The sequence below is a fragment of the Triticum urartu genome, chromosome 4A (assembly GCF_056163025.1).
Source record: "Triticum urartu cultivar PI428250 chromosome 4A, HENAU_Tu73, whole genome shotgun sequence".
NCBI classification, from domain to species: domain Eukaryota; kingdom Viridiplantae; phylum Streptophyta; class Magnoliopsida; order Poales; family Poaceae; genus Triticum; species Triticum urartu.
The window spans coordinates 206,577,895-206,592,399 of NC_141876.1; positions in this window are offsets into that span (position 1 = coordinate 206,577,895).

Below are 14,505 nucleotides of genomic sequence, written 5' to 3' on the forward strand. Positions count from 1 at the left end.
ATTTCTCACATGGTATACAATAACAGAAAGCACCCACAACAATTGAACATCACATTGCAGAATGGAACCAAACAGTTAACTAAACACCTCAACAAATGAACCAAATGTTAACTGAGCACCACATTGCACAATGTATAAGATACTACAAGATCAAACAGTTGACCAAACCAAGCATGCTTGACAACTTGGAAATATAGCAATTGTATTTGTCTCTCATGTATTTTGTAAAGAAAAATTCGATTTATTTCTCACATGGAAGACAATGCAAATTGCACCCTGAAGAACAGAACATCACATTTCCAGAATTCAACCAAATAGTTAAATAAACATGGCAACTAATTAGCCAAGCAGTTAATAAGTGTGCACCACATTGCACGACATATAAAACATATACACTAGAGAAACAGATTGCATGGTAAAAGTAGATAGCGCAATTCACTAGAATTTGTTAAGGAAAGGTAGTAGCTAGCAAACTTAACATGGGTCCTTATAGTGAGCTAATAAGACAAACTTAACATGAGATATTGATGATGATTGGATCCTTGGACATGGACGAGGGCAAGGCCTCCGCATCGTGGGTGCCCTCATCATAGCGGTGAGTTGCCTGAGCCGCTCCGAGCACCAACCTGCTGGCTCTCGAGTTGAGGTAAGCACATGCACGCTGAGAAAACACCTCGTAGTCTTCATCGAAGGCACCAAGGTGGCCTTGAGAAAACGTCATGAACTTTCATTTAAAGCAGCCAACCACGTCGTGGTGTCGGCGCGCGAGCCATCGACGGTGGCCTCGACGGTGAGGTGCTCCTCCAAGATCTGGGAGTCGGCACGAACGGCAGCCATCGCGACCTCATCCGCGCGTGCGGCTACGATTTGCTTCTCCGCTGCCAAATGTTCCTTGAGCTCCTGGCTATACTACGTGCACCATGGCTTAGGGCGTCGCTTATTTGGTCGAGGGGTCGGTGATTTGGGTGGAAGGTGGCATGCTGGCGGTCGGGGCATGTGGGATGTGGAAGGAGGAGGAGGATGGGGGTCGGGTGTGGATTACCTGCCTAGATAGACGAGGCCGAGCAGCGTGAAGGAGGGTCGCCGGCGAGGAGGTGATGCAGCAAGCTAGGAGTGAAGGTTTGAACTTGGAAAGGAAGGCAGAAATAGGGGGAATGTGGCTTTTGGTAAGGGGGACGGGGCGGGAGGTAGATATTTCCGTGGAAGCCGAAAATTTGGAATCGCTTCAATGAAAAAACTGGCGCACAAAGTGTCATCAGACACGGTCCCTTATTCAGATCTGTGTATGATATGTGAACATTACAAATGATTCAGATACCTTAACCCGTGTGTGATGAGTTTGAACGTCCAAAATTTTGGTTCAAATTTCCCTAGTTAAAGTGGTCATCCACGTCATTGCATAATTTGGGTACACAAAGGAGACTATAGCACACCCACACTTCTTAATCGAGCAAGTTCAACAATTAAACAGAGCTAGCTAGCCTAAACATTACTCTTTAAAGACCGGCGCTCTTAATTAAACAAAACAAAGAGTACTACTATGGCTGGTGCTCGTCGATCTCCGCCGCCTCCTCCATGTCCAGCTCGCGCCCGATGGTCTCCTGGGGAAGGGGCTCCATGGCATCCATCATACCATACTCGGCAAGCATCTCTCCATCCGCGTCCACCATCTCTTTGGAAAAGGCCGCCACGAGCTGGGCATGGGCAGCCGCGATCTAGGCTTGGATGGGCTTCGTCGTCGCAAGGTATGCGGCAGAGGAATGGACGACTGCTCGAACGCTCTCGGCAATTGCCAACTCTTTGGCCGTGGGTTGCTGACCGGTGTCGGAGAAGTTTCGTATGATTTGTTCGGTGACTGCCACGAGCTAGGCGTGGGTGGCCTTGACATGATCATGGGGGCCTCCATTAGGGCTAAGGCCGCTGCTGCGGAACGGACAGCTACTGTGCCGCTCTCGCTAGTTGCTATCCCGAGGCAGATGTTGCTGCCGCCACCTGAGAAGCAACAATGGCCGTTTGAGCTGCCTTGGCCGCCTGGTCACAGATTGTGGTCGCGTTCATCCACCTTGTTAGCACGCGCATGGCGGGTGCGGCCGCGCTCTTGCCCGAGTGGGCCGCTGAAGTTGCCCTCACGATGCGGGTCCATGTCCCCACCTTTCACCGGCGATGATTGAATAGTGAAATGATATTTGGGGAGCGAGCTAGTGTGCTTGACACGCCGGCTGTAGACTGTAGCCGACGCACCTTTCGCGTAAACCATAGGCGTACTATACGCCGATGGTGCTCCAGGATATTTTGTACTGCATCTCACACAGTTGGTGATAATAAACTGTGTGGGATCTACTTGATTTTTCATCTTGATTTGAATTACACAATTGGGTCACATCGGCAATGGACGGTGTTTGAATTGCTAGACCTTTTATCTGCAGTGAACATGCAACTATATGTGTGTCATAAAAAATGGAATTATTCAGGGTTCGTTTGGAAATTTTATACATTAAATTGGATTTCTAGCCATTTCAGGTGCACAATTCAAAATTAAAGCACATGCCCATGCTCTGGTGCACCAACATGGGTTGTAAAATCATATATGTGTCCATGGGTTTATGCTTATGTCCCATGCAAGAAATGGGGATGAATCTCGAACACCACGGCACCATGGTTCTCCGGCAAATGTTGAGGTACTTGCTTTCGTAATTCTAGTAAATCGGAAACTCGTCTGAAATTCATGAAACTTGACATGATATCATGGAATGGCAGCGACATGCCGTGGTAAAAATATTGTCCCATTTGGGACAGGTGTGGGTATAAGCTTCTCGCAAACCAGAACTTCTCTCACAACAAGCCTGATGGTTTTGGTAGGTCTGAGGGACTGGATGGAATTATCTCGATCGGATTCACTAATAGCTCGAATTCGAGCAGCTGTATTGGATTACAACGAACGAGGGATTACAAGAATTGGGAACTGGAAAGTAGGTAACCGCCGTTGCCGTTCGCCTGATCCCCTGGATGGTTGGCTTGGAAGATGAGACTAGGTTAAGTAGTGGCAGCTGCTGGGCCGGGCCACACTTACACCCACTCTGGCCCACTCACTCGTGGGTTGCTCTTGCGAGCCCGCGGCGGTCTTGGTGGCGTGGGCGAGCCGTTGGGGTCGCTGCGTGGTGGGGTCGCCCTGTCAGGTGTGCTGAAATCCCCCCTTCTTGAGTAGAAGCTTGTCCCCAAGCTTCAGCGCCTGGGAATCAAGCTTGCAGAGCCACTTTGTCCTCCCATGAATCAGCCACTACTGCTGGGTTGGACCACCGGACCAGCACTTGTTCCACCATAGCCCCGCGCCGTTTGCGCCAGCGACGCTCAAGGACTGCCACTGGCAATAAAGGTATGTCAAAGTAAGTTGGAAGCTCACTCGAAGCTGTCGTACCTGGGCCAAGTGCTCGCTTGAGCTAGGATACATGGAAGACAGGGTGCACTTGTGCATGAGATGGTAGCTGAAGCCTATAGGCCACCTCGTTGATCCGCCCAATAATCTTGAAGGGCCCAAAGAAACGGAAGGCCAGCTTGTGACAGGCGCGGGAAGCCACTGAAGTTTGGATATAAGGTTAGGTTGCAGCTTAGGATAAACTGAGTCGCCCACCTCAAAGGCTCGGAATGATCTTTTTTGTCAGCTTGTTGCTTCATGCACTGCCTCGCTCGGTGTAGATGCTGTTGGAGCAGGTCTTGCACAATGAAGCATTCATCCAACCAAGAACGGAGGGACGGAACTGAACAAGCTGTCGTAGAAGTAATTCCCCATTGTCGTGGTTCGTGTCCATACATGGCACGAAATGGTGACATCCCAATGGCAGAATGATGGGAAGAGTTGTACCAGAATTAGGCAAGTGGAATCCAGTAGCTCCATCGACGGGGATACGCCTGCATGAATCAGCGGAGGAAGGTTTCCAGGCACTGGTTAACCCTCTCTGTCTGGCCATCCGTCTGTGGGTGGTTGGCTGAACTCATTCTGAGACCCGTGCCTGCATACTTGAAGAGTTCTTACCAAAAATGACTTGTGAATACCGGATCGCGTTCAGAGACAATCGACCCTGGGAAATCATGTAGCCTGTAGACTTGGTTCATGTAGAGCAGTGCTACTTTGGAGGCTGTATAAGGGTGTGCTAGGGGCAGAAAGTGAGCAAATTTTGTCAGCTTGTCGACGATTACCAGAATGCAGTTCACACCTCCAGAAGTTGGGAGTGCGTCGATGAAACCCAGTGTGATCATCTCCCAGGATTCATTGGGCACCGGCAAGGGTTCGAGTAGCCTAGGATAAGCGGCTCAGTCTGGCTTGGCTTGTTGGCATGTAGGGCAGCAACGTACATAGTGTTGAATGTGTGTTTTCATTTTGGCTCAAGCAAAGAGAAGGCGTACCCGGCGCCATGTTACTGGAAAGCCCGAGTGGCCTCCAAGAGGGGTATCATGAAATGCCTTGATAATCTTCTGTTGCATTGCTGTGCTACCTCCTAGCCAGATGTGTCCTCTGAATCGTAAGATGCCTTGCTCGAGAGTGAAGCGTCCTTTTGGGTCTGCTCTAATGGCTAACTGTTCCAGCAGTTTCTGAGCTTGTGGGTTTGAATTGTAGCTGGCAATGATGTCTTCCATCCAACTAGGCTGGCAAGAGGATATGGTTTGCAATTGCTCAGCGTGGGTGGCACGGGAAAGAGCATCCGCACCCCCATTTTCTGTCCCTTTTCTGTAATTGATGGTGTAGCGAAGACCAAGAAGCTTAGTAAATGCTTTTTACTGCCAGGGGGTCGTGAGTTTTTGTTCTTCTAAATGCACCAGGCTCTTCTGACCAGTCTGTATGACGAATTCACTGTGTTGGAGATATGGGCGACATTGGTCTACGGCCACTACCACTGCCAGATATTCCTTTTCATAGGTGGACAACCCCCTATACTTTGGTGATAGTGCTTTGCTCATATAGGCAATTGGGTGCCCCTGTTGCTGCAGGATTGCCCCGACGCCAGCGTCGCATGCATCTGTTTCGACGACAAAAGGCTTTGAGAAGTCCGGCAGGGCAAGTACAGGAGCAGTAACAAGGCCTTGTTTCAGCAGTTGGAATGACTCCTCAGTCGCTTGCATCCAGACAAACGGGGTTCCTTTCTTGAGGAGGTTGAACATTGGCCGCGCCACAATGCCAAAGTGTCGTATGAACCGACGGTAGTATCCTGCCAGGCCCAGAAAACGCCTGACTTCCTTAGCATCCACCGGTGTAGGCCATTGAGCTACTGCCTGTACTTTGCTTGGCTCGGTGGCCACGCCTTTGTCACTGATCACGTGGCCCAGGTAAGATAACTGGCGCTGGCCAAAACAACATTTCGAAGCCTTGACCTTCCATTGGTCGCGACGCAACAGCTGCAAAACTTGCGCTAGGTGGGCAGCATGATCCTTCAGAGTACGGCTGAAGACTAGTATGTCGTCAAAGAACAGCAGCACACACTTGCGTAAGAGAGGATGCAAGGTGTGAGTAACAGCTCCTATGAACGTCACCGGCCCTCCTGCCAGTCCAAATTACAGCACCAGGAACTCGAAGTGCCCAGAATGAGTTGTGAAAGCTGTTTTGTATTCTTCACCGTTGGCAATACGGATCTGATGATAACCTGCTCGAAGGTCAAGTTTGGAGAACCAGACTACTCCGTGTAATTCGTCGAGCAGCTCCTCAGTTAGTGGCACTGGAAATTTGGGCACTGTGGTCATAGCATTGAGATGCCGATAATCCACGCAGAGGCGCCATGTGCCGTCCTTCTTTTTCACTAAAATCACCGGGGATGCAAATGGGCTAGCGCTGCGTCTGATGACACGCTGTTTGAGTAGGTCTGCCACTTGTTCCTCAGTCTCTGTCTTATGCTCAGGTTTGTACCAATATGGACGAATGTTCACTGGCTGTGCCCCCGGCACCAGTGGTATGTGATGGTCACAGTTACGCCGAGGGGGAAGCCCTTCTGGTTGTTGAAAAACATCAGGGTATTGCTCCAGTATTGCCTGAATGCATTCGGCCGTAGCCTCCTGTGCTTCTCCATCCCCCAAGGTGACTTGATACAACTGAACCATGTGTGAGACATCCCCTTGGCGATACAAGCTGCCTAGCTGCATACTGTTGATAACCGGACATGAAGAAGTGGATGGATGGCCGCGGATATGCACTACCCCCCAGGTGATGGAATAGCAATGTGCTTGCCCTTCCAGTCGACAGTCATCAGGCTGTTCTGCTCTAACCAGTCCATGCCAAGGATGGCATCATAAGTACCCAATTCCAGAACCTTCATATCAGTCACAAACTCATGCCCTTGCGAAAACAACTTGCACTGAGGGATGGAAGCTCGGCATTGAAGTTCCCCTCCGCCTGCCACTTTGACACGCCATGCACGAGCCAAGGGAACCACTCCTTCCAATTTGGCAGCAAACTGAGCATCTACAAATGATGTGGAGCTGCTGGAGTCCACCAGCATGAGTATTTCATGTCCTTGGAGCCATGCATGAACTTGGAATGCCTTTGTCGACTTGTCACCGGTCAGGGCATGCTTGGAAATGGCCATAGCAGTCTCCACCGGCTGTGACTGCTCATGATCAAGTACAGGGTCGATGCCGAAGAGGTCCAGAAGTTCCTCGACCACATGGAGTTGTAGGTGGTGGGGCATGTATGATCATGGCCCCAGCGCTCACCGCATTTGAAGCAGTGTCCTCGAGCACGCGGATACTCACGTAGCGCCTTGACCTTGGAGCTGTCCGTGCAGGCGCCATCAAGTCCACGACGATCGGCAGCTGCGGGTGCTGCTGGAGCGGGCGTCGGGCGTGGTGGAGGAGGTGGCGAGGAAGCGCTCCTCCTGGTGTCGGTCCTGTGTCCACCGCACGCGGTGATGGTAGCAGTGGCGCTGTCGAGAAGGCGCATCCCACGACTTCTTCCTGGAGTAAGGCGTGGGAACACACCGTATCCAGATCCGGTGGTCTCTGCACCAGAACCACCGCACGGATGTCCGCCCGAAGACCCTCGACAAAACGAGTCAAGTAAAAATACGGGTGAGTGTTGTCAGAGTATGAGACCAAATGATTCATTATTGATTCAAAACGCTCAATGTAATCTACAACCGAAGTGGTCTGTCGAATTGTATAGAACTGACGGATCAGATGCTGGTGCCTGTCTCTACCAAATCGCGTGCAGAGTAAAGCAGCAAAGGATTCCCAATCGTAGTCAGACAATTTGTTCTGAACCGATTGCAACCAGATGGATGAAGGGCCCGAGAAATTGAGTGCAGCCATGGGTACCCAAAATGTGGAGTGAATTCCAAACATGCTGAAATACTGCTCACATAATGTCTTCCACAGTTTTGGATTCTCGCCGGTGAACTGTGGAAACACCATAGAAGGATGGGCTTGTCCCAATCCGGTGAGCAGTTGACTAGCATGAGAAAAAGGGGAAACTACAGGACCGGGCGACTGCAGGGAGTACTGACCAGTGCCCGAGAGGGGCGCTGGCGGCGTGGCCAGCCCCTACTCCCGATGGAGGAAGACGTCGCGGTGGTCCTCGGACCCGTGTGGCCGCCCCTGCGCGGTTGGTTCGGCGCCAGGGTGAACGCCGACCGCAGCGAGGGTGGGAGCAGTCGTCGACGATCCCTGCGGTGCCACACCGAGCACCGCCTCCACAAGCGGTCGCCCTTGTTGCAATTCCGCCACCGCATTGGTGAGTTGATCGACGCGATGCTCGAGATCGGGCTGCCACGCGACCAAATCATCCAGCTTGGCCGTGTGCGCGTGGATCGCGGCCGTGTTGCCTCGGAGCTCGATGCAGAACTCATCCATGGACTTGGTGATCTTGTCCATGTACTCCTTCATGGTGGAATCCATGGCCTCGATTTGTACACAGGCTTGACGAAGACGCCTGGTTTCGATGAACAGAGCCAAATCGGAGTAGGGAAGTGGTGGTGGTTGTCTCTGATACCAGATGTGAGGGACTGGATGGAATTCTCTCAATTGGATTCACTAATAGCTCGAATTCAAGTAGTTGTATTGGAGTACAACGAACGAGGGATTACAAGAATTGGGAACTGGAAAGTAGGTAGCCGTCGTTGCCGTTCGCCTGATCACCTGGATGGTTGGCTTGGAAGATGAGACTAGGTTAAGTAGTGGCAGCTACTGGGCCGGGCCACACTTACACCCACTCCGGCCCACTCACTCGTGGGTTGGTCTTGCGAGCCCACGGCTGTCTTGGTGGCGTGGGCGAGCCGTTGGTAGGGTACGTGCCACCTTGGGGGACGAAACGATATTTGTTGCCTCTTCTTACTTTCAAAATGTTTTCTCGTGTCAACATAGAACAACACGAGTGTTGTGTCAATTTTTGGGATTTTTCGGGGTTTGCTTGGACATTTTTATACATTAACTGAGTTTTCTATGCATTCATGTGCATAATTCAAATTTGAACTACAGGCACATGCTCTAAGGCATATAAATTAGTTGAAATTTCAAATCTGTGTCCTTGGTTGCATTCTTAGGTCCCATGCAAGAAATGGGAATGAATGTCAAACACCCTGCCACCGTCACCCGGCGGCAAACATTGAGATACCTGGTTTTTAAATTCTAGTAAATCCAAAGATCGTTTGAAATTCATGAAACTTGGCATGCTATCATGGAGGGGCATCAACATGCCCTGGTAAATTTTTTGTCCCATTTGGGGCAGGTTTGGGGATATGCTTCTCAACAACCAGGGCTTCTCACAACAAGCTTGATGGTTTCAGTAGGGAACGTCCCACCTTTGGGGACGAAATGATGTCCATTGCCTCTTATTGCTTTCAAAATTTGTCTCGTGTCAACATAGAACAACATGAGTGTTGTGTCAATTTTTGGGATTTTTCACGGTTTGTTTGGACATTTTTATGCATTAATTGAGTTTTTAATGCATTTATGTGCGTAATTCAAATTTGGACTACATGCACATGCTCTAATAAATATAAATTGGTTGAAAATTCAAATTTGTGTCCCTGGTTGCATGCTCATCAAATTTGTGTCCTTTCTATCAATAATATGCAAATCAAATTCTTGTAACAAGAGAACCCATCTAATAAGTCTAGGTTTAGCATATTTCTTTTCCATAAGATATTTAATAGCAACATGATCAGTGTGAATAGTTACTTTGGAATCAACGATATAAGGTCTGAACTTATCACATGCAAATACAACTGCTAAAAATTCTTTTCCAGTAGTAGCATAATTTCTCTGGGCACTGTCTAGAGTATTACTAGCATACTGGATAACATTTTACTTCTTATCAACTCTTTGTCCTAGAACAGCACCGACAGCATAATCACTAGCATCATACATAATTTCAAAGGGTAAATTCCAATCAGGTGGCTGTACAATAGGTGAAGAAATCAAGGCTTTATTAAGTATTTCAAATGTTTCTACACAATCATCATCAAAAACAAAAGGAGCATCTTTTTGCAAGAGATTAGTGATAGGCCTAGAAATTTTAGAGAAGTCTTTAATAAACCTCCAATAGAAACCAGCATGACCAAGGAAAATTCTTATACCTTTGATGTCTTAAGGACACGACATCTTTTCGATAGCATCTACTTTAGCTTTATCAACTTCAATCCCTCTTTCAGAATTTTATGCCCCAAGACAATGCCTTCATTAACCATAAAGTGGCACTTCTCCCAATTCAAGACAAGATTAGTTTCTTTACATCTCTGCAAAACTCGATCAAGGTTGCTTAAGCAATCATCAAAAGATGTTCCATAAATGGAGAAATCATCCATGAAAACCTCAACAATCTTTTCACATAAGTCAGAGAATATAGCAGTCATATATCTTTGAAAGGTAGCAGGTGCATTGCATAAACCAAAAGGCATACGTCTATAAGCAAAGGTACGGAAAGGGTAAGTAAAAGTAGTTTTATCTTGATCCTCTTTTGACACAGGTATTTGAGAGAAACCAGAATAACCACCTAGAAAGCAAAAATGAGTATGTTTGGATAGTCTTTCTACCACTTGATCAATAAAAGGTAGAGGGTAATGATCTTTTCTAGTAGCTTTATTTAATTTGCGAAAATCAATTACCATTCTATAACCTGTAATAATTCTTTTTGGAATCAATTCATTCTTATCATTGGGAACAATAGTAATACCTCCCTTCTTAGGGATGCAATGAACGTGACTTACCCATTTACTATCAACAATAGGATAAATTATACCTTCCTCCAGAAGCTTTAGTATTTCATTTCTTACCACTTCTTTCATCTTAGGATTTAACCGTCTTTGGTGATCAACAATTGGTTTAGCATCTTTCTCCAATTTAATTTTGTGCTGACATAGAGTGGGACTAATGCCCTTAAGATCATCAAGAGTATATCCAATAGCGGCACGGTGCTTCTTCAGAGTTTTCAATAATTTTCCCGCTCTGAAAGGTTAGCACTAATAATAACAGGATATATCTTCTTTTCATCAAGATAAGAATATTTCAGAGTATCAGGTAATTGTTTAAGCTCAAACACAGGATCACCCTAGGGCGGAGGAGGATCCCCAAGGATTTCAACAGGAAAATTGTGTTTCAAAATAGGTCCTTGATTAAAGAATACTTCATCTATTTCCCTTCTTTCGTTCATAAACATATCATTTCATGGTCTAGCAAATATTGTTCTAAATGATCAGTAGGAGGCACAACAATAGAAGCAAGACCAATAATTTCATCCTTACTAGGAAATCCTTTATCATGGGGTTGTCTATGAAATTTAGAGAAATTAAAATCATGAGATATATCCCCTAGACCAGCAGTAAAAATGTCTTTCTCGTAGTCTATCTTAGCATTAACAGTATTCAAGAAAGGTCTACCAAATATAATGGGACAAAAATTATCTTGTGGGGAACCAAGAATAAGAAAATTAGTAGATTATTTTATATTCCCACACAAGACTTCAACATCTCTAACAATTCCAATTGGTGAAATAGTATCTCTATTAGCAAGCTTAATAGTAACATCAATATCATTCACAATTTCTTTAAATAAGGTATAAGGAATTGCACTCACACTGGCACCCACATCACATAAGCCATGATAACAATGATCTCCTTTTTTAACAGAAACAACGGGCATGCCAACAACAGGTCTATGTTTATCTTTCATATCGGGTTTGGCAATTCTAGAAGCTTCATCATAGAAATAAATAACATGCCCATCAATATTATTAACCAAGAGATCTTTAAGCATAGCAATACTAGGTTCAACTTTCATTTGCTCAGAGGGTTTGGGTGTTCTAATATAACTTTTGTTGACCACAGTTGAAGCTTTAGCACGATCCTTAATTCTAATAGGGAAAGGTGTTTTATCAATATAAGCACTAGGAATAATAGGATCAACATTGTAAGTAATAGCTTCTTCTTCAACCTTGATAGGTTCAACTACTTTAACTTCAATGGGAGGATTATATTTAAACCACTTCTCCTTAGGGAGATCAACATGAGTAGCAAATTATTCACAGAAAGAAGCTACTATATCAGAGTCAAGTCCATATTTATTGCTAAAATCATGAAAAGCATCGGTACCCATAAAATATTTAACACAATCAAACTTAAGGTTTATACATGACTCTTTACCTTCGCCGAGTTCCCAATCTTCAGAGTTGCATTTAATTTTTTCCAATAAATTCCATTTGAATTCAATATCCTTCTTCATATAGGAACCGGTACAAGAAGTATCGAGCATGGATCGATCATTATGAGAAATCCGAGCATAAAAATTTTGAATAATAATTTCTCTTGAAAGCTCATGATTGGGGCATGAATATAAAATTGACTTAAGCCTCCCCAAGCTTGGGCGATACTTTCTCCATGACGAGGCCAAAAATTATATATATAATTCCGATCACGATGAACCAGATGCATAGGATAAAACTTCTAATTAAATTCCAATTTCAATCGGTTGTAATTCCATGATCTAATAGCCTATAACATGTCAATGCCTTTCCCTTCAAAGATAAAGGGAATACCTTCTTCTTGACAACATATACGAGCATACCTGCATGCTTAAATAATCCACAAACTTCATCCACATAGATTAGGTTCATATCGGGATGTAATGTTCCATCTCCTGCATAAGGATTAGCTCGCAGTTTCTCTATCATACCCTAAGGAATTTCATAATAAATATTTTTAGTAGGTGCAGTAGGTTGAGGATCAAATTTTTGCTCTCTCTGGTACTTTCTCCGCCCAATATTTTTTATAAATTCCAAAAACATCCTTCATGAAGTTTCAGGACTTTTGAAGTGGTGCAAAATAGGTCTCTAATATTTGCTCCTTTTCTAGTCCAGAATTCCAGTTGTCGGCATTCTCCCTCTTCATGTAAAATTTATATAATAAGGGAGAATAGGCATAAGTATTGTGATATAATGTGTAATAACAACCCACAATGCAATAAATATCAACATAAAAGCATGATGCATAATGGACGTATCAAGGCCAATGATGGAGAAGATCGGAAGCTGAGACACCTTGTAGATGGAAGCCAATGGAGAGCGTTCAACGACGTATATCGGTATTTTGCATGTGATGCAAGGAAGATCGTGCTCGCCGCGTGTACCGATGGCATGAATCCATTTGGCAACCAGAACACCAACCATAGCACATGGCCTATATTTGTATGGATGTACAACCTCCCCCTAGTTGTGCATGAATTCAAAGTACATACACATGAGCATGCTGATTCAAGGGCCGAAACAACAGGGAAATAATATAAATCTGTATTTGGGGCTACTTCAAGAGGAGTTAGACACATTATTGAAAACACCGGCCAAGACATGGGACAGCAGCAAAGGCCAGTATTTCTATATGAGAGCCACGCTGATCACGATGGTGCACGACTATCTCGGTTACGAATATGTTGCAGGCCAGGTGTGCCATGGATATTGTGGGTGCACATGGTGCATGGATGATATGACGTCTCAGCAGCTAATGTCAAGGAAAGATGGCGGGTCTGGGAAAATTGTGTACATGGGGCATCGAAGATTGCTCGAGAAGGACGATCCGTGGACATCTATTCAATGGAGAGGCTGAGCATCGAGGACCTCCACGTAAGTGGAGCAGCTCCAAAATCGATGAGCTGTTGAAAAACCGGGAATAATGCCCCGCACTGGGAAAGACGGTGAAAAAGGCGCTGGAGCCGCTGCTGAAGGTATGGAAGACGAGGTCTGTATACTGGGACTTGGTGTACTGGCACAAACTTGACACACCTCATTGCCTTGATCAAATGCAAATCTCTAAGTATGTCCTTGAGAGCTTGCTTGCGACACCAAAAAAGGAATACCCAACGGAGTCCAAACGGAATGAAACCTTCACGATGATTTTTCTTTGACCAAAAGACACCTGTTGGACTTGGACTCCAAGTCAGAAGAGCTTGGAGTAGACGACAAGCCACAGGGGCACGCCCCCACCCTTGTAGACCCCACGTGACTCCCCTGACCTAATTCCTTCGCCTATATATTCATATATATTCCCAAACCACCAGACGCATCCACGAAAACACTTTTACACCGCCACAACCTTTTGTACCCGTGAGATCCCATCTAGGGACCTTTTCTAGCACCCTCCCGGAGGGGGATTCGATCACTGAGGGCTTCTACATCAACTCTATTGCCCTTCCGATGAAGCACGAGTAGTTTACCTCAGACCTATGGGTCCATAGCTAGTAGCTAGATGGCTTCTTCTCTCTTTGATTCTCAATACCATGTTCTCCTTGATGTTCTTGGAGATCTATCCGATGTAATATTCTTTTGCAGTGTGTTTGCCGAGATCCGATGACTTGTGGATTTACAGCTTATCTATGAATATTATTTCAATCTTCTCTGAAATCTTATATGCATGATTTGGTATCTTTGTAATTCTCTTTGAACTATCGGTTTAGTTTGGCCAACTAGATTGGTTTTTCTTGCAACGCGAGAAGTGCTTTGCTCTGGGTTCAATCTTGCGGTATCCTTTCCCAGTGACAGTAGGTGGAGCAAGGCACATATTGTATTATTGCCATTGAAGATAAAAAGATGGGGTTTTCATCATATTGCTTGAGTTAATTCCTCTACATCATGTCATCTTACTTAATGAGTTACTCTGTTCTTCTTGAACTTAATACTCTAGATGCAGGCAGGAGTCGGTCGATGTTGGTGTCAAAACTGGCAACTTGGATAGGGGGTCCCAGGGTGTGTGTCTGAGGATTGATGGTACCAAGGGACAATAGGGACACGATGTTTACCCAGGTTTGGGCCCTCTTAAAGGAGGTAAAACCCTACGTCCTCCTTGATTATATTCGATGTATATAGGGGTTACAAGAGTTGATCACCTCGAGATCGGATTGACTAAACCCTAGATGTCTAGCCTGTAATTACTCTGATCCTGTCTACAGACTAAACCCTTCAGTTTATATACACACCGGAGGGGCCTAGGGTTGTATAGAGTCGGTTTACAGAGGAAGGAAATAGTACACCCGGACACCAAACTT